Here is a 22,403-nt window from a genome sequence, read left to right on the forward strand (position 1 = left end):
TTTAAACTATTTTTTAGGGGGTTGTCTTTTATTTGTCAACAACTCGATATCTTGTGTGGGTTGGCCTCTCAGAGGTACAGTGTCTCGTCTCGTCACAAAAATCAAAGAAATATTTAGCGTGGTAAGTGACTGGTTGGATGACAGTGTCCTCGTGAAAGGCACTTTACACTCATTACTGCACTCGACTCTTATGCACCCAGAACCCAACTCAGTCCGATTGCGTGAGAAAAAAAAATTGAGCTTTTTTAAAAATAAAAATATCGATTTTTTTTATAGCGCAACATCCACTAAATGTGCGCCAAAGTACTTTACAGTGGGTCCTTTGCCAAGAGCAACACTAAAATCGTTGCCATGCCAGCAGACACAATCCGCCCGAAATTAAATAAAATACGGTGCGCAAAGCTCGTATGTAGATAGACTTCTTCAGAGTTTTAATACGCCGATCGTGAAAATCGAGACTTCAGAGTTTTGCGGCTATGTGGTCTAGTGGCATGACACTCGCTTTCGGATCGGAATTTTATGAGTTCGAACCTCACTCGTCGCATAGTTTAGCCCTAGGAAAAGGCTCTTTACTCACATTTTCTCACGTACTCAGGTGTAAAATGAGTACCTGGTCGTTAACAGCGTTGTCTCTGTCGAAAAAAACCCCGGTAATATCGCCTAAGAGGCGTCATGTCTCGTTCTGCATGTTACATGTTGCTGTTGGTCAAGGACCCCTTGTAAAGCGCTTTGAGCACATTAAGTGGATAATTCACTATATGAAAGCTCAGGTTTTTTATTTTTTTTTAGCTAGTTTCTTTTTTTTTTTTTTTTTTTTTTTGATTCGCGACCGTGAAAATCGAGACTTCGGAGGTTTGATTCCTCGACCATCGATATATTAACTGATTTTTCTCACTTTGATTGCATGATTTCAGAGCGACGTATACTTATTTCACAGGTCGGATAACCCAAATTATCATGCACTACCGACGCAAAATATTGTTTATGACTACAATTTTGAAAGAAGCCCCATGATAATGATAATTGAGCCCGGTTATCAGACCTGAAAATGTGTGCACGTCGCTTCGTAGCCATGACCTCTGTTTATAAACTTGATAACCCAAATTATTGTTTTTGTCTTTTTATTGTTGTAATCGAGAAACACTCAAGGCAACATACAACTCGATGATAACCGAACGCATTTTTGGGATTGTTTTGACAATGTTGTAGTAATCATTCAGAGCCATTCGGCCCATGGAGCCGGTGTTTAACCCGGTTTTTATAGCAGCTCTAACAGACCCAGCGACCCAATCACTGCTGGATGGACAGGGGAGGGGGAGGGGGAGGGCATTGGTGGAGTCAGAAAAATTTCGACTGAAACCCGGGATCGATCTCAGTCCCTTTTGCGTGAGAAGCGAGTGCTCTACTAACTGAGCTATAACAATTTTTGTAAGGGACAATATGTTCTCTTCTTCTTCTTCTTCTTCTTCTTCTTCTTCTTCTTCTTCTTCTTCTTCTTCTTCTTCTTCTTCTTCTTCTTCTTCTTCTTCTTCTTCTTCTTTTCTTCTTCTTCTTCTTCTCCTTCTTCTTCTAGTCTTTGGGCGTCCCTTTTTCCTCTTTCCCGCTAATACGCTTCAACAGTCGTAACGTCACTTCCCTCGTAATGACGTATGGTAACTTAGTAACTGGCTCCAAACTATTGGAACAGTGACGGGCGCCCTTATGAAATATTTCTCCGACGAGCATAAAAGCGTATCCAGAAGGAAAAAAAAACCCATTATAAATCTGATGTTTTGACTTTTACACATTCTGATCACAAGATATATGAAAAGTTCTAGCCAGCATGAAGAATATAAAGTACCGATTTTCTTTGTTTAGAACCACGATGGCCGCTGTTGCTGGGCGACGTGACATCAGACTATTGAATCCAATTTTAAGTCTTGTTCCATTCTATTCCCCTTAAGCTGCTTTGGATGACGCATTCTTTTCTTTTTCTTTTTTTTTCTATAGCTACATATAAATAGAAATGATTTATAAATAGAAAGATAGACAAATAGAAATTGTAAGATCAAATAGCATAATCATCATATCTTTAAGATTGCCAAAATCGGTAGACCGTAAAAAGGTGATGAAAATATTTAAAATGAATGCTACGTCATATTAAATAAAAATAAACATAACCCCCCCCCCCCCAACAAACTTGGGCTTTTATATATAGCGATATCCACTAAACGTGCTCAAAGCGCTTACCAAAGGGTCCTTGGCCAATGGCAACAAGTAACACGGTGAACGAGACATGACGCCGTTTAGTCGATACTATCATTTTATTCGAAAGAGGCAACACTGTCAAGGGCCAGGTACTAAAAAAAAAAAAGAAAAAAAAAAAAGAATTAAAAAAAAACCCACTGGCCCTATGAGGACTTGACCTGATAGAGAACAACTGGAGTCCAGCGAAGAGGATCTATAAGAAACTGTACTGGAAATTATTGCTAAGTACAGGTCAACGGCTGTGTGGTCTGGTGGTATGACACTCGCTTTCGGATCGGAAGGTAGTCCTGGATTCGAGCCTCGCTCGGCGCATAGTTGAGTCCTTGGAGAAGGCTCTTTACCCTCATTCTCTCGCCGTACTCAGGTGTAAAATGAATACCTTGCCGTTTTCTGTCCGAAAAAAGTAATGTTAAATCGCCTAAAAGGCGTCATGTCCCGTCCTATAATATGTTGAATGTTGTTGTTGGTCAGGGACCCATTGTAAATCACTTTTAGCACATTTAGTGGGTATTGCGCTTTTTTCTTTTCTTTTAGTAAGTAAGGTAGCTGTACCAGCGATGCAACGTATTCTGTTTTTAATTTTAATTTTTCTTTTCTCTGAAGCCTGTGTCAGTTCTATGCATTGCATTCGTCCTGACATGATGCCGTTTTAAGACGAATGGTCTCACTTGAAATACATTCAATCTCGCCTTCAAAGAGTGGACATTGGACATTTAAAAAAATAAAATTACCGATTGATATCTTAGGTTATCGCACGATACGACCTGCGAGGATGACAGCAAATGTGAACATTCGCTTGTTCAATGTGTAGCAATGCAATCATGGAGCCGGGAGTCGTGTATCTTGAGCTATAGAAATAAAATAGATAAAGACTGCATAATATTATCATGTCGTGCGTGATCGCACCGTTTTACAATGAATAGCGAAGGCAGCTGTTAGCATAGGGTACGACAAGGTGTCATTGTGATTGGCGGAAGAAGATGACTGTGTGGAAGAAGTAAACACGCCGTTTTGTCTTCATTTGGCGGAAGTAAATGACAACAATACTAGTGTTTTATCTTGATTCGGCGGAAATATATGACAACAACGGAAGTAACAACAATGTTTCATGTTGATTTGGCGAACGTATATGACAGCAACGGATATTAAAATAACATTTTGTCTTAATGTTGTGAAAGTAGATGAAGACAGCATAGGTTAAACTAGTGTTTCTTTTGATTTGGCGGAAGTAGATAACACGAACAGTGTTTTATCTTGGTTCTGCGGAAGCATATGACAACAACAGAGGTTAAAACACTATTTTGTCTTTATTTGGCGGAAGTATATGACAACAACGGAGGTTAACATATCGTTTTGTCTAAATCTTGCGGAAGTAGATGGCCACAGCATAGGTTAAATTAGTGTTTGTCTTGATTTGGCGGAAGTAGATAACACAAACAGTGCAGAAGTACATGACAACAACGGAGGTTAAAACACTATTTTGTCTTTATTTTAGCGGAACTATGACAACAACGGAGGTAAAACAAAGTTTTATGTTGTTCTGGCGAAAGTATATTATGATAACAAAGGAGGTTAAAATAGCATTTTGTCTTAATCTTGCGGAAGTACATGATAACAACGGAGGTTAAAACACTATTTTGTCTTTATTTGGCGGAAGTATATGACAACAACGGAGGTAAAAACAATAGTAGATGACGACAACATAGGTTAAATTAATTTTTGTCTTGAGTTAGCGGAAGTAAATGACAACAACTGAGGTCAAAACAATCTTTCTTTCCTCTTAATCTGACGGAAGTTCATGGCAACATTTTATTGTGCTGAAACTGCGAGTTCTCTGTAATTGCGAAACCTGATGATCGTGGCAGAGGCCGGTAAACCAAACGTTTGCATTTTCCTTCTTCATCTTCTTGTTCTTGTTCTTCTTGTTCTTGTTCTTGTTCTTCTTGTTCTTCTTGTTCATCTTGTTCTTCTTCTTGTTCTTGTTCTTGTTCTTCTTTTTGTTCTTCTTCTTCTTCTTCTTCTTCTTCTTCTTCTTCTTCTTCTTCTTCTTCTTCTTCTTCTTCTTCTTCTTCTTCTTCTTCTTCTTCTTCTTCTTCTTCTCATCCTCCTCCTCCTCCTCCTTTCCGCAATTTTATTATTATTGTTATTGTTATTATTATTATTATTATTATTATTATTATTATTATTATTATTATTATTATTATTATTATTATTATCATTATCATTATATATTATTATTATTATTATTATTATATTATATTATTATTATTATTATTATTATTATTATTATTATTACTATTATTATCATTATTATTTTTATCACACACACACACACACACATATATATATATATTTATAAATATATATACAATATATATATGTATATATATATAATATATATATTGTGTGTGTGTGTGTGTGTAGTTTGTATTTGCTATTGTCTTAGTAATTGGTATATATCTTAAAGAAGTTAAGTAGACAAATATTTCTTCTTCTTCTTCTTCTTCTTCTTCTTCTTCTTCTTCTTCTTCTTCTTCTTCTTCTTCTTCTTCTTCTTCTTCTTCTTCTTCTTCCTCTTCCTCTTCTTCTTCTTCTTCTTCTTCTTCTCCTTCTTCTTCTTCTTCTTCTTCTTCTTCTTCTTCTTCTTCTTCTTCTTCTTCTTCTTCTTCTTCTTCTTCTTCTTCTTCTTCTTCTTCTTCTTTCGTTTACACACACACACACACACACACACACACACACACACACACACACTCTCTCTCTCTTTCTCTCTCTCCCTCGCTCTCTCTTCTTTTCTCTGTGCTTTCTCCCCCGCCCCCTTCCCGCATATTTATTTAACGACTTTTTATAATAATACGGTTGACTTAATAATGGTAATCGACAACCATTTTTGGCACCCGATCGAATGAAGTTTTAATCGATTTTCGTCAAAACTGAATAGTCTTTTTATCCTCTTAAAATCACTAAAAGTTGTCATTTGCAGAGCTGCGAAATTGAAATTTTAAAATTCGTAGTTTCCAGGGGAAATAAAATGAAAAGTCATTATAATTAGATTTCGAAATCCATCATTTGCCACAACCAAAACCCACAAATACTCCTGATTATAGGATCTAAGTAACTAAATTTTTCTTTTCAAAAAGATTTATTGAGTCAAAGAGGCGTATGCCGCTCTGTAACTGTAGTTAATAATTCGTAATTCTACGAAATTTTCATAGTACTAGACAGGCCTGCATTCGTACTACCCGTAGCTATTTCTTGATGTTTTTGAATACCCGAGAATTCCTCGAGATTTTTAAAAAATGCCAAAACTCATGCAAATTTCAACGAACAACTTGATCAAAACGATTTGAGTGAAATTTCTTGTGCGGTTATGCGGCATAGTGGTATGACACTCGCTTTCGGATCGGAAGGTTCCGGGTTCGAGCCTCGCTCGGCGCATTGTTGAGTGCTTGTAAAAGGCTCTTTGCTCACATTCTTTCACAGTACTCAGGTGTAAAACGAGTAACTGGCCTTTAACAGCGTTCTCTATTTATTTATATCAAATCGCACGAAGAATCAAACCCAAACAATCATAACTATAATTATTATACTCCAATTAGCACTAAATGATTTAAATGATTCTATTGTTCTTGACTAATCCGCATCACACACCGCAAAAAAAAAAAAAAAAAAACAAACAACAATTGTGACCCATCGCCTCAAAACGGTATTAAGTCGGGTTGGTTAAGATGTTGAAAATTGAATTTATAACCAGAAATATCAGACAGGTGTTGAGTTAGTATGTCTTATTGAGGAGAATGGATGCCATATTTTAGGGTGCTAATGCCAACAATTTATATTTTTGATCAGTTTAACATTTAATTCGGCTTTTAAGCATCTGGTTAGTTCCCACATATTACCGTTTTGAGACGATGGGTCACAATTCGATGAAAATAAACAAAATGAAAAAATAGCAACTACAACGTCTCAAAAGGATCACCCAAAAACAAAAACAAAAACAAAACCAAACAAAAATTAGAATAATGACAAAAAGAAAAGAAAAGACAGAAAAAAACAACAACAATAAAACACAGCACACACACACACACACACACACACACACATACACAGACAAACACACACACACAACACCACAAACTGGACAATTTTGTGACGCATCCCACCAGTCTGAAAATAGAATAGCTGAATGAACCTGATTGTAACAAAAATAAATAAATAAATCTGTATAGCTAGTTAACTTCCCTATTCTGGTAAGATACGTGGAAGAAATTTGACCAGAAAACTCGACCTTCAAAAATATCCATCGATTTAAATAACCCTCATCTTGACAAAAAACACTGACACCTGGGACTTTATTGACGACCCCGCGGGGTCCCAGGTTTGATAGTTTTTATCAAGATGAGGGTCATTTAAATCGATCGATATTTTAAGGACGAGTTTTCTGGTCAAATCTTTACATAGAATGAATTTGACGGTCTTTGTTATTATTATTTTATTTTGCCATCCATGTTTATGAATAATTCTCACTGAACTATATTAACCAGACTATAAACGTTCATGGTTACAGATGGTTTTGTGTGTTGGTCCGTTATACTTCCGGACGGCAATGTTGTGAGCTTCTTAGCCAAGCGCATATTATCTATACGTGTCCTCTCGAGTACGGCAGTTAACTGGTTCAAGTCATAATGATCACAATGTTTATAGATATATCTAAAAAAAAAAAAACACACAAAAAGAAAAACAAAAACAAAACAAAACAAAACAAAAAAACCCTACAAAAAAGCAACAAAACAAAAACAAAAGAATTAAAGTTAACGATACAACTTTCACTTTCTCCAAGGCAGTTGTTTTAATTCCAGTTGTATCTAAAAATACATTTTAAAGTGTCAAATTTATCAATTTTACTCTGATATTGATGCTATGCGTTTATATAAAATACTCAAAAGATCCGTCAGCCAAATTTAACATTACAAAAATGTGTCTTAACTTAAACATTTATTAGTCTGATTGATATAATTTAGTGGGAACTAATCACGAACAGGCCGTCTAAAAATAGTAACAAAGAGCTGGGGTTCGATTTCCAACCGAATTTGACTGTTTTTTTAAAAATATTTTTTTTCTTGTATTTTTCTTTCTTGCTTTGTCTGTCATTGTTTCATACACACTTGGTCAGATCATTAGCTGATGAAGTCAACTTTATGCATTCTATAATACCGTTTATAGACTATAATTACTTACTTACTTATCCTCTTGGTTCATTGCATGGTGTAGAACATAAGGCGCCAACAAAGTTCCTCCAGGCATCTCTGTCCTGGGCCAGCCAGCTCATCTCAATCCATGTCTTTCCAGCTTCTTTCATCTCTTTAAATGTCCTCGTCCAGGTGCCCAATGGTCTGCCTCTCTTTCTCTTTCCCGATGGGGACCATCTTAGTGCTGTGTTAAGCAGTCTGGACTTTTGCATTCGAAGAACGTGACCCAGCCATTTCCCTCGCCTGTGCTCGACTTCATCCACAACGTTTTTCATTGTTGTGCGCCTGGAGATTTCTTCGTTGGTCGTTTGCTGTTGCCAACCAAGTTTCAGGATTCTGCAGAGACATCTTCGTTCAAACCCTCTGAGGCGACTCTCTGTCCTCTTGTTCACTACATAGACTATAATTGGTTACGCTAAAAATGGAGCTTTTAAAAACAATATAGAACAATATCCACTAAACGTGCTCAAAGTTCTTTACAATGGTTTCATATCAACCACGTAGGGACAACCACGACGGCTGTTAGGCGACATTACAATTTTATTCGGGCAGAGATAACGCTGTTAACGTCCAGGTATTCATTTTACTCATTCATCAACTGAGTACGGAGAGAGATTGTAAGTAAAGAACTTTTTTTTCCAAAAACTCAATATGCGCCGCTTGGGACTCGAACGCATGACCTTTCGGTCCGAAGACGAGTGCGTTTCATACCACTTATAAACCACACAGCAGCACAGAAAATGTGTTTACTGACGATTAATTTGTTTATCATTCGACCTCCACAATTTTTACGTAATAGAAAATAAACGGATTAAAATTGATTTCAATGGAAATAGAAATGATTGGCAATCGATATTTTATACTTCCTTTGTGTTGATTCATTCTCAGCAGACGACAGACTGGTTTGCTTCTGATAATATGAGCTGAGGCCTATGGGAGCGATCTATATTCATTTCTTCGTCCAACCTAGTCATCAATCACATGATTTGTTGCTGTCCAACGATTGGATATTTCAATAAATGTAAATACGCTGCTGTGTTTATGAAAGATGTAAACATACTCATGTGTCATGCTGAGGAAAATGACAAATTGTGATGTTGGATATTTCTCAAATTGTGAACACTTTTCACTATGTGGGTCATTTGAACACACTTTGCAATGTGACCAATGACCTCGAGCGCATGGAAAGTTAATATAGATCGCTCCCATTCAGGCGAATGATATTTAATTCAAAACGCAATTTGTTTGTAACCTCTCTCTCTCTCTCTCTCTCTCTCTCTCTCTCTCTCTCTCTCTCTCTCTCTCTCTCTCTCTCTCTCTCTCTCTCTGTATGTATGCATGTATTGATGCTATGATTTTAAGTAAAATACTCACAACATCTGCCAGCCAAAATCCAACATTCGAATGCACAAACCTCTGGTGTGAAACCTTTAACGTTTATAGTAAGGCTGCCTCTATTCTCATCCCCCCCCCCCCCCCGGCCGATTGGATTACCGAAAAAAACGTCGGCGGCTTTTTGCGATTTGGATTTGATTGATTTTTTTTTTTTATTGTGCAACTTGTGACAAGAAACTTAACAGATTACTGCATTACAACCTTTGGATTAAACATACAACAATTGTGGACTACTATTATGAAGACTAGCATCCTAGACTAGGGGGATGAGAATAGTCACTTCGTTATAGTAAAAGAAATAATGTTATACGGTCTCAGTATATGAATGAATGAATGAATGAATGAATGAATGAACGATATGGCTGCGCTGTCTCAGGGACGCTTGCCGTGAACTATGTGTGTGTTACTTCAAATGTGTCACACTGTTTCTATCTCGTATCCAGTTATAATATAGTACCTAATTTGTTTCCATAAATTAGTATCTCTGGTCAGTGCAAGTAAATGTCATGTTCTTAGCTTTTGAAGGTCGTCTTGTGTGTTAAGGTGCTTAGGTAACTCGATATTTCCTTGTGTTGTTGAAATCAGTTCTTCGGTTGTTGTTTCTAAGTACGAGTATATCTGATATTTTTTGAGATCTTGATTCAATGTTGGTGGAAGTGAAGTTGGTTGACGCCCTCTGTGTGTGGCTCCTTGTTTGAATATATAATATCAATTGACTCTTTCCTTTCCCATCATTTTCAGTATTTTCCCAAAATAACAGTCTTATATAGATAGAATGAAGTTGACGTCACTCTGGTCTTTGTTATTGTTTTTTGCCATCCGCGTTTATGAGTAATGCTCACTGAACTGTATTAACCCGACTGTAAACGTTCTTGGATACACACAGTTTTGTGTGTTGGTCCGTTATACTTCCGGATGGCAATGTTATGAGCTTCTTAGCCAAGCACATACTATCTATAGATAGAATGCGCTTGACCAAGGAGTTCACAACATTGCCATCCGGAAGTATAACGGACCAACACACAAACTCTGTGTAACCATGAACTTTTATAGTCTGGTTAATACAGTTTAGTGAGAACAACTCACAAACGCGGATTGCAAAAACAATAACAAAGGCCTGAGTGACGCCATCTGCATACTATCTTTTGCAGAAAAAGTGATGTTTTAAACTCAAACAAGCTCTCTACAAAACAACTTTATCTTCTTATTAATTAAACAAAGATCATTCTTCAAAGTTTATAATATACAAAATACATCGTAAAATGAGAAAAAAAAATATTGTGTCGTAACAAATGTGACGATTTTGCTGTAGGTGGTAAGGAGAAGGTTAAATATCATTCTTAATACATTAACAACATTACAAAATTGAGACTGTGTCACAGACTAATTTTCAGATTACTTAAATGTGCTACTGCACCAGGTACCGACCAGACATCTCGAAAGCACAGAGTAGATAGGTTAAACTACTCTGTCGAAATCTCAATTTAGACACTGCTGTCATTACAAAAAAAACGCGAAGCTCAGCTGCTATCGAGAATACAAAGATAGGCATAAGTAAGTACGTTTAAGAGCTATATTAGCTATTATAATAATATTATTGCTATCTCGACCATCATTGTCACCGACAGAGTATGCCAGAATATGTTTTCAAAAATAAATAATAAATAAATGAATAAATAAATGAATAAATAAATAAATAAATAAAAATAAATAAATAAATGCCAAATTGTATGAAAAAAAATGCCAAACTTTTCCTGGGATCACTCTCTCACAATAAAGCGTAGGTATGTAAAAGTGAAAAATAATACTTGAATTTTTAAAAACCTGCAGCCCAGAATAAGTTATTTCGGAGGTGGGGGGAGGGAGGAAGGGGGGGGGGGGGGGGGGGGGAGTTGGTTAAAAATTCTACCACTTCATGCCAGTTTCAGGGTAAATATGTGCATAATTTGAGATATAAGTGTTAATATGTGTATGAAATAGGTAAAATTAAGTGATAATAAAAAACAAAAACAAACCAAAAACAACCCAAGTAAATGACTAAATACCAAACCCAAACCAACAGGCTTTAAAAAAAGCTTACTTTTTTAAAAAATGGCATTAAAAACGCCAAATTGGCACCACTGGTCACCCAGAGACCAACGATTTTCAAAATTCAAAATACCTACATTATAATAATTATATCAATAATACTGCCCTCTTTCTGAAAATGGTGAATCTTGCAGCGTCCCGTTTAAAAAATTGGGCCAGCCATATTATCATCTATCTTATCTGTTTGACACTTCAACAATCTAATTATTATTATTGTTATCACACCTTCAACCCCCCCCCCCCCCCCCTCATCACCTCCGGCACCCCCCACACCCCTCCAACATCCCGTGCCACATTTATTATTAGTGTCATTGACACACATTTCCGCCGTCGCCTATTTATATGTGACCAATCACCCCGAAAAGGTGTCAGGTCGGAGTGGACCTTGATGTTACAAACTTAATTTCAGGTTTAACTTATAACATTATAGTTTAAAAAACAAACAAACAAACACACTCATACACACATACACACACACACGCACAAATGAAAAAAAACAACAACAAAAAACGCCGCACAACCCCCCCCCCCCCCCCAAAAAAAAAAAAAAAAAAAAAAAAGAAGAAAAAAAAACCCACAAAAAAAAAACAAGAATTTTTTTTTTTTAATTGGGCTTTTATAAAAGCAATATCCACTAATCGTGCTCAAAGCGCTTTACAAAGGGTCCATGACTAACAGCAACACGTAACAAGTATAAGAAGACATGACGCCTATTAGACGATATTACATTTTTTTCTCTCTGACAGAGACAAAGCGTTACATGGCCAGGTACTCATTTTACACTTGAGTACAATGAGAGAATGTGAGTAAAGAGTCTTTTTCAAGGACTCAACTATGCGAAAGCAAATGTCATACCACAAGACCACATAGCCGCACAGTTACATTGTATTTTTATATATATATATATATATATATATATATATATATATATATATAATATATAATATAATATATATATATATTTACTTCGTATTTTATTGAAGGCCCGGTGAGGCTATGTGGTCTAGTACTATGACACCCGCCTTCTGACCGGAAGGTCCTGGGTTCGAGTCCCAAGCGGCGTATAGTTGAGTCTTTCGAACATGCTCTTTACTCACTTCTCTCATCTTCCTCAGGTGTAAAATGAGTACCTGGCTGTTAACAGCGTTGTCTCTGTTCTAAAAAAACAACAAACCATTGTGATATCGTCTAACAGGCGTCATGTCTCGTCCTACATGTTAAGTGTTACTGTTGGCTAGGAACCCTTTGTAGAGAGAGAGAGAGAGAGAGAGAGAGAGAGAGAGAGAGAGAGAGAGAGAGAGAGAGAGAGAGAGAGAGAGAGAGAGAGAGAGAGAGAGAGAGAGAGAGAGAGGAGAGAGAGAGAGAGAGAGAGAGAGAGAGAGAGAGAGAGAGAGAGAGAGAGAGAGAGAGAGGTGTCACAAAGATTATTATTACATGCTTGATGAAAACATGGTCTCTCATCACTTGCATTCATTTTTTTTTGTTATTCATAAACAATAATAATATTATTATCATTATCGTCATCCAATGTAGCTCCGTGATACGTTATCTATATTGCCATCACTTTAACATTCAAGAAATACACAAACGCGCGCACACACACACACACACACACACACACATACACACAAGCGCGCCCACGCACATAATATACACAGTAAGACACAAGACACACGCTGTTACAAGGGACACGTGCATATTTTGTATCAATATAAAATTATATAATAATAATAATATAGTGTCGTATAAATATAATGTTTTATATATAATATAACAAGTTGAAGCGACCAGTTTGGTATATTGTTTTGTTGTGAATTCAATGTCGCATTTATTTTCAATATTACTTGGAGGTGTACACATGTGTAAACGTGTGTTGTGATAATGATAATTAATTGTTGTTGTGATGCTTACTTTATCAACAAATAAGGTAAAACGCTTAATAATCAATTCAATAATATGTTACAGTGAATGACATAATCAGTCGGATGGTGAAAAGGTTTGAACTGAGATATTGCCAAGTTTAGTCAGAAGGTCAATTTTGATCATTTGATCAAAAGTGAGTTCTGGTCATAAATGATTAAATCAACCCTTTTGAACATCTTCGGGATAAATCAAAGTTTAATTTCACTTCTAAATATTTTTTACAGCCAGTCAAGTTGAAAAAGTATGAAATTTGAGAAAAATTGCTGGATATCTTTCCCATACATCTGACCATAACTAATAAAGATTAAATGCTCTGGTGAGCATATTCTTTCAGAAAATGAAAAAAAACAAACAAACAAAAAATAAATAAATAAATTCAAATCCAAAATTTTCACCTTCCGTCTGATTATGTCATGCATTGACACATATTATATTATCACTTGTTTCTTAGCAAGTTAATCTTTCTATGCAATGCTTGTGTTATTTTGTGTGTCTGCTTGTTTATTAAAATACATGCGTTTATAGAAACCTATAGTAAATCCTGTTTTATATATTATAAAAATATTCAAACATATAAACAAAGAGAGAAAAAAAATAAAAAATAAAAAAGACTAAAAACAAAACAAAAAGTAAACAAACTAAAATACTTACAATCCCCCCCCCCTCTTAAACAAATTAAAACAACAACAACAACAACAACAACAACAACAAAAGGACCAACCCCCCCCCCCCCCAAAAAAAAAAAAAAAACAAAAAAAAACAAAAAACAACAACAACAAACAAAAAAAAAAAAAAAAAAAAAAAAAACAACAAAAAAACAGACAAATAAAATACAAACGAACAATAATTAATAAAAACCACGAAATAACAAAAATGTGTACACGTGTGTAAAAGTGTGTTATGAGATAATGGTTGTTGTGATGACCTACTTTATCAATAAACAAGGGAACGCGCATAATCAGTTCATTCAATAATAATATAATACTATCACTTGTCTGTTAGCTTTGTTAATCGTTCTATGCCAAGTATATGTTATTTTGTCTGTCTGTTTGTTTGTTAAAATGCATGCGTTTGTACAAACCTGTAGTATATCCTGTTTTATATATTATAAAAATAATCAAACATTCAAACAAATACCAAAAAAAAAATCCCAAAACCCAAAAAGAATAAATAGATAAATTAAAAAGAAAACTAAAAACAAAACAAACTAAAATAGGAAAAAAAATAAACAAACAAAAATACTTGATCTCTCTGGACTAATCCAGGCGTTAGCCGCAGGGCAGCGCCGCAAATTGAGCGAGGGCGAGGTAACTTGCTCAAGGCCACACAGCGCAGCCGCGGGTGATCGAACTCGTACCTTTCGGGTACGAACCAAAGACTGTACCGCTGAGCCACGCTGCCCCATAATTAGTCCATTCACTCCCATAGTGGGCAGGGGGGTACATACTGTGTCTTCTATCCCCTTATATCTGTTTTCCAACATACTTTCTGTCTTTGTCTTGGATTGAGATTACTTGGCTTTGTCCTGCCCCTGGCCGGAGTCCTGGCTGGGAGGGAAACAGTCACATGAATAGTTATTGTTTTGGGAGATGATATTTTTTTCCTTGTAAATCATCTCTCTGTTATGTATTATTATATTTGTTATTTTTAATGTATAATGTAAGCATTTGAGTGTGTTCCTCTTTGTTGGATTTTGTGCTTGTGTCCGGATGGGACTTATAGGTGATCTCAAACTAAATACATTGGTGGTATGCTCTTGGAATCTAAATCTGATCCCTATTTGTTCGCAGTTCCCATTTGTCTTACTTTCTCTTGGCTGCTTTAATTGTAATTCTAAAACTTTTTACTATCCCATTTTATTCCTTTTTACTGGCGCTTATATAACCTAAATGTGTTGCAAGGGCCGTAAAACCCTTTAAAAAAAAAATAAAAAAATAGTCCATTCAATAATATAATAGCACTTATTTGTTAGCAATGTTAGTCTTGCTATGCCAAGAATGTGTTATTTTGTCTGTTTGTTTGTTGGAATGCATGCACTTGTACAAACCTGAAGTAAATCCTGTTTTATAAATATTATAAAAGTAATCAAACATTTAAACAAATACAAAAAAAAACAAAACAAACAAACAAAACTCACACCCACACACCCACACCCACAGACACACACACACACACACACACACACACACACACACACATATATATATATATATATATATATATAAGGTCACTCACATTTTTTTTTTGCCGATACAATTATTTCGATGTCTTCCATCTCGTCATTCGACAATTATCCGGACGGATAGCCTCGAGTTGAGTCCTTGGAAAAAGGCTCGTTACTCACATTCTCTCACCTTACTCATGTGTAAAATGTGTACATGGTTGTTAACAGCATTGTCTTTACCGGGGGGAAAATGTAATATCGCCTAACAGGCTTCTGTCTCGTTCTACGAATTATGTGTTGCTGTTGGTCTGGGACAACAAGACCGCATAGCCGCACGGGTAAACTAATTGTGCGGCTATGTGGTCTAGTGGTATGACACTCGCTTTCGGATCGGAAGGTCCTGAGTTCGAGCCTCGCGCTCGGCGCATAGTTGAGTTATTGGAAAAGGCTCTTTACTCACATTCTCTGACCGTACTCAGGTGTAAATTGAATACCTGGCCGTTAACAGCGTTGCCTTTGTCCGAAAAATTGTAATATCGCCTAACAGGCGTCATGTCCCGTCCTACATGTTCAATGTTGCTGTTGACCAGGGACCCTTTGTAAAGCGCTTTGAGCACGTTTAGCGGATATTGCCCTATATAAAGCTCAAATTTTAAAGCTCAATTGTATCTCAAATATTATGAGCAGCCCATCCTACTATTGTTGTTTTTTGTTTTTTTTTTGGCAAAGAAATAAACCAAACTCAAATCATTTGTCACTGTCATGTATAGATAGTTCGAAGATGACGTCACCCAGGTCTTTGTTATTGTTTTTTGCCATCCGCGTTTATGAGTAATGCTCACTGAACTGTATTAACCCGACTATAAACGTTCATGGATACACAGTTTTGTGTGTTGGTCCATTATACTTCCGGATGGCAATGTTATGAGCTTCTTAGCCAAGCGCATACTATCTATACATTTTATTTCCTAAGAGTAATTCTAGAAACTAGACAAAAAAGCACAAGAGGGAGAGAAAGACACACACACACACACACTCACACACACACACACACACACACACAGAGAGAGAGAGAGAGAGAGAGAGAGAGAGAGAGAGAGAGAGATAACCTAAACAAAATATAATACTACTACTGACTGTGTCAACCACCTTCCTTTCCTCGGATCGTCTATTAAGACAAAATAAAGGGAAACACTCACTTGCATCGCTTAATCAAAACAAAAACATACAAACAAAAACAAACAAACAACAAAACAACAAACATACAAACAAACACACAAGTAATCAAACAAACAAACACGTAGAAAAGGAATTGATAAAAAAAAATTGAAAACCTTGAAACAAAAACCGATGGCTCCATTTCAAGAACGTTTATCCTATTAACTGCCGTAATCCGGCAAGACGCGTGTTAAAAAAATAAAAAAATTTAGCCAGAAAACTCGTCCTTCAAGTATCGATCGATTTCAATGACCCTCATCTTGGAAAAAAAAGGTCAAACCTGGGACTTCCTAAGGTCTTCATTAAAGTCTCATGTTTATGAGTTTTTACCAAGTCGAGGGTCATTTAAATCGATTGATATTTGAAGTACGCGTTTTCTGGCCAAACTTTTAAATACGTGTCTTTTCAGAGTGTGCCATTTAGCTGGTTTAAAAGGCTCCATATATACACGCTCCATTTCCATCCAGGGACGATCGCCGAACGGGCAAATCGGAGTGAAAACGCAATGTGTGTGGCCAAAGACCTGGCCGACGAGCAGAGGGACGGTCGGTCGCTCGCAAAGCCCGTCTCACATCTATTGCAGCCACATACACACACCTGGCACTTTGTTTTGTTTACTGTACCTAATTCATGAAAGCAAACAACAGCAGATCCCTTTTGTTGACAAGTCATCATCTCACCTGGACAGATCAATCAATAATGTCATGAAACATTTAAAATGCTTGCTATGTATCTGGTTAGAATTTCGTAAATTCACTCGTAGTTAGTTTGGGAATTGTTTGGTATAAACTACAATGTGCCAACGCACATTTTATCAGCATTCTTTCCTTGTCAGATAGATAGATAGATAGATAGATAGATAGATAGATAGATAGATAGATAGATAGATAGATAGATAGATAGATAGATAGATAGATAAGAAGAAGAGAGAGAGAGAGAGAGAGAGAGAGAGAGAGAGAGAGAGAGAGAGAATGGGGGGGGGGGGGGGTTAGAGATAAGCTTAACTATTTTTAGGTTCCATGAAATAATATTCTACTCGAGTAGATAAGACACTGATTCCTCATTAATGGTTTCCAAGGCATGTCCAAAAAGACAGACAGACAGACACACACACACACACACACACACACACACAGAGAGAGAGAGAGAGAGAGAGAGAGAGAGAGAGAGAGAGGTAGATTAGATATATAGGTAGTTAGAGAGGGAGAGAGAGGTAGTAGATAGATAGATCGATAGGTAGGTAGAGATGGAGAGAGAAAGGTAGTAGATAGATTGATTGTTAGAAAGTAGAGTAGAGAGAGAGGGAGGGAGAGAGAGAGAGAAAGAGAGAGAGAGAGAGAGAGAGGTATATTAGATATATAGGTAGTTAGAGAGGGAGAGAGAGGTAGTAGATAGATAGATCGATCGGTAGGTAGAAATGGAGAGAGAAAGGTAGTAGATAGATTGATTGTTAGAGAGTAGAGTTGAGAGAGAGGGAGAGAGAGAGAGAGAGAGAGAGAGAGTGGGAGAGAGAGGTAGATAGATAGGTAGATAAAGAGAGAGAGAAAGAGAGAGAGACAGAGAGAGAGAGAGAGAGAGAGAGAGAGAGAGAGAGAGAGAGAGAGAGGGGGGGGGGGGTTCCAAGATAAAATTGACAATCTTAAACTATTTTTAGTTCCCATGACATAATATCCCACTACACCAATAGATAAGGCATTTATTGGTCCCTCCTCCTTCATGGTTCCCAAGACGTGTCTGTCCTATCACTGAAGATCACAATGATCCTTTGTCTGATATGTTATGTGTCCTATCGTGTTCGTCCGGTACTGTGTTGGAATCAACAATCAGATTTAACTTAATTGGACCTATTGGTGCTATGCATTTAGGTAACATACTCAAACATCCGCCAGCCGGACATAACGTACCAACAACAGAAAGCTATGTGCAAACTTAACCGTTTATTGATGCTTTGAGCTTAACTAAAAAAAACAAACTCACAATATTCCGCCAGCCGGATATAACGTTTCAACAGACAAAGCGGCGTGCAACATTGACCGTTAAAAATCTGATTGATACAATTTATTGAGAACTACTCAATAAAATGGCTGGCTAAAAATCAATAACGTCGATTTCGTTCTGTCTATAGATAGTTCGAAGATGACGTCACTCAGGTCTTTGTTGATGTTTTTGCCATCCGCGTTTATGAGTAATGCTCACTGAACTGTATTAACCCGACTATAAACTTTCATGGATACACACAGTGTTGTGTGTTGGTCCGTTATACTTCCGGATGGCAATGTTATGAGCTTCTTAGCCAAGCGCATACTATCTATAGATAAGACTTTGATCCCTCCTCCTTCATGGTTCCCAAGACGTGTCTGTCCTCTCACTGAAGATCACATTGACACAGAGCCAATGACCCACACAGCCCGTAGCCATCGTTATGATATAGATAGTATGCAGATGACGTCACTCAGGCCTTTGTTATTGGTTTTGCCATCCGCGTTTGTGAGTTGTTCTCACTAAACTGTATTAACCAGACTATAAAAGTTCATGGTTACACAGAGTTTGTCCATAGAATGCGCTTGGCCAAGGAGTTCACAACATTGCCATCCGGAAGTATAACGGACCAACACACAAACTCTGTGTAACCATGAACTTTTATAGTCTGGTTAATACAGTTTAGTGAGAACAACTCACAAACGCGGATGGCAAAAACAATAACAAAGGCCTGAGTGACGTCATCTGCATACTATCAATAGATATTATACGCTTGGCGAAGAAGCTCATAACATTGCCATCCGGAAGTATAACGGACCAACACACAAAACTGTGTATCCATGAACGTTTATAGTCGGGTTAATACAGATCAGTGAGCATTACTCATAAATGCGGATGGCAAAAAACAATAACAAAGACCCGAGTGACGTCATCTCCGAACTATCTATAGCCTGACACTGAGCGTGGCCTTCGTAAAGTTATGGCCTGATACTGACCAAAAAATGACGTCAAAATGACAGTCTTTTGCCGCAAAAGAAAACAAATCGTGAGTTGTATTCAATAGTTCAACCAATGGGACCACTTGTTTCCATGAGCTCTACTAACGACAAAAAAAAAACCAAACAAAAAACTGACATTTTGACGTCATTATTTGGTTTTTGCACCGCCTAGTGAATTGTCGTTAGTAGTGCTCATGGAAACAAGTGATCCATTGGTTGAACTATTGAATACAACTCACGATTTGTTTTCTTTTGACGTCATTTTTTTGTCAGTGTCAGGCTATAGATAGTATGCAGATGACGTCACTCAGGCCTTTGTTATTGTTTTTGCATCGCTTGGATTGTCTCATAAACTATTAACAGATTAAAAGTCAGTCACAGTTGTGTGTGGGCCGTTTTCATGTCAATGTGTGAATCCTGCAAGTTTATCTATAACTATGCCTGGCTAAAAGTCAACATCATCCGGAAGTATAAAGGACCAACACACAAAACTCTGTGTAATCTTGAACGTTTATAGATAGAATGCGGTTGGCCAAGGAGTTCACAACATTGCCATTCGGAAGTATAACGGACCAACACACAAACTCTGTGTAACCATGAACTTTTATAGTCTGGTTAATACAGATTAGTGAGAACAACTCACAAACGCGGATTGCAAAAACAATAACAAAGGCCTGAGTGACGTCATCTGCATACTATCTATAGTCTGGTTAATACAGTTTGGTGAGAAGTATTCATAAACGCGGATGGCAAAAAACAATAACAAAGACCCGAGTGACGTCAACTTCATTCTATCTATAAGTTAACGATGGCGACGCACACAGCCTCTGTCTGGTTTGTTATGTGTCCCATCGTGTTCATCCAGTACTGTGGTGGAATCGATTTATTTGACTATGGGTTTAGGTATACAACTCACAACATCCGCCAGCCGGATATCACACAAAACCGTTTATATAGATAGTTCGAAGATGACATCACCCAGGTCTATGTTATTGTTTTTTGCCATCCGCGTTTATGAGTAATGCTCACTGAACTGTATTAACCCGACTATAGACGTTCAAGGATACACACAGTTTTGTGTGTTGGTCCGTTATACTTCCGGATGGCAATGTTATAAGCTTCTTAGCCAAGCGCATACTATCTATAGAAAGTTCGAAGATGACATCACCCAGGTCTATGTTATTGTTTTTTGCCATCTGCATTTATGAGTAATTCTCACTAAACTGTATTAACCTGACAACAAACGTTCATGGTTACACAGAGTTTTGTGTGTTGGTCCGTTATACTTCTGGGTGGCAATGTTGTGAGCTTCTTAGCCAAGCGCATACTATCTATAGATATCTACAGATGACGTCACTCAGGCCTTTGTTATTGCTTTTGCCATCCGCGTTTGTGAGTTGTTCTCACTAAACTGTATTAACCAGACTATAAAAGTTCATGGTTACACAGAGTTTGCGTGTTGGTCCGTTTTACTTCCGGATGGCAATGTTGTGAACTCCTTGGCCAAGCGCATTCTATCAATAGTCGGATTAATACAATTTAGTGAGAACTAGTCAATAAGCGACGTGGTCTGTCCTATCATTGGTACTGTGTTGGATCAACCCAAATTATTGACCTATTGATGCTATGCATTTAGGTAAAAAACTCACAACAACCGCCAGCTGGATATGACGTACCAAAACGCAAAACTATGTGTAACTTTAAACGTTTATTGATGCTTTGCGTTTAGCCAACTACTCACAACAGCCGCCAGCCGGATATAACGTACCAACAAAAGTACAAAAACAAAGAGACCTTAAAAAAACCCAACCCCCCCCCCCCAAAAAAAAAAAAAAAAAAAAAAAAAAAAAAAAAAAACCAAAATAAAACAAAACAATACAAAAAAAAAAAAAAAAAAAAAAAAAAAAAAGAAAAAAACAAAAAACAAAACAAGACTAGCACACTATGTGTTACTTAAGCACGAATTTCCCCATGAATCGTGTAACTGCGATGTGTTACTACTTTATTCTGAAATAGCATTGCTGGTTTGTTTTTGTTTTTTTATCCGAGCAATCCAACTTCCATATCAAAGACAATCTTGAACGTCATTGGAATGGCATAAGAATTAATTTGAATAGAATTTGAAGATCTGTACCTGGATTTTATTTTCTCATTTCTCTTCTTTTAAAATCTTTTTTTTTTTCTCCTTTTTAAAAATAAAAAAAGAAGAGAGTTGTAATTACAGATGAACAATGGCACAAGAACAAAATCTCAAGTTTCTTTTGTTGTCATACGCGAGGCGTGCGTGCATGTGTGTGTCTGTCCTGTGTGTGTGTGTCGTGTGTGTGTGTGTGTGTGTGTGTGTGCATGGATATGTGTTTTAAATTTCTGTTTCTGTGCATGCGTGTTTGGTTAGATAGAAAGACAGATTAATAGATTACCGATATAAAACGATCTAATAAGAAAAAAGATTAGAGGGTGGTGTGTGTGTGTGTGTGTGTGTGTGTGTGTGTGTGTGAGAGAGATAGATAGATAGATAGAGAGAGAGAGAAAGAGAGAGAGAGAGAGAGAGAGAGAGAGAGAGAGAGGGGGGGGGAAAGAAACACACACATATAATATATATACAGCGGCGTAGCCTGGTCATTTAGGAGCATGGGGCTGGATTTGAGATGGGTTGTCGCATAGGATCTTTTAGTTATGGATATGAGAGAGAGAGAGAGAGAGAGAGAGAGAGAGATAGATAGATAGATACATAGATAGATATATAGATAGATAGAGAGAGAGATAGATAGATAGATAGATAGATAGAGAGATAGATAGATAGATAGATTGATAGATAGATAGATAGATAGATAGATAGATAGATAGATAGATAGATAGATAGAGAGAGAGAGAGAAATATAGTGTTGGCTGGGGGTCCCGATAGCTCAGTTGGTAGAGCACTTGCCTCACACGCAAAGGGACCAAGATCGATCGCGGGTAAAGTCGAAATTTTTTTCGGACCCCCCTGTCCACCCAGCGGTGAATGGATAGCTGGGTCTGATAGATCTGACGGAAAGTACTTTGCGATAAACTAGCGTCCTATCCAAAAGGATAGCAAGCAAATACTATTGTCCATTTCAGGCTATAGAAACCGGGATAAACTCCGGCTCCATGGGCCGAGTG

General features: G+C 37.1%; 1 protein-coding gene across 10 annotated transcripts in view; it reads left to right on the forward strand.

Annotated features, from left to right (window-relative positions):
* The window catches only part of LOC144975194 (uncharacterized), a 126,959-nt gene that overhangs the window by 5,289 nt on the left and 99,267 nt on the right, over window positions 1-22,403 (forward strand). The window contains exon 2 of one of the 10 annotated variants that reach the window (XM_078919017.1): window positions 18-121. The exons of 5 other annotated variants lie outside the window; for them this stretch is intronic. The gene's annotated coding sequence lies outside the window, so the exon portion shown is untranslated. Of the gene's footprint in view, window positions 1-17; window positions 122-3,199; window positions 3,340-3,543; window positions 3,765-3,907; window positions 3,923-12,374; window positions 12,904-22,403 lie in introns of those variants that run through there. 4 more of the 10 variants (XM_078919013.1, XM_078919020.1, XM_078919021.1 and 1 more) reach the window with 4 other exon arrangements.

This window comes from Berghia stephanieae, chromosome 6, assembly GCF_034508935.2.
Source record: "Berghia stephanieae isolate SIO BIC M18660-M18661 chromosome 6, UCSD_Bste_1.3, whole genome shotgun sequence".
NCBI lineage: Eukaryota > Metazoa > Mollusca > Gastropoda > Nudibranchia > Aeolidiidae > Berghia > Berghia stephanieae.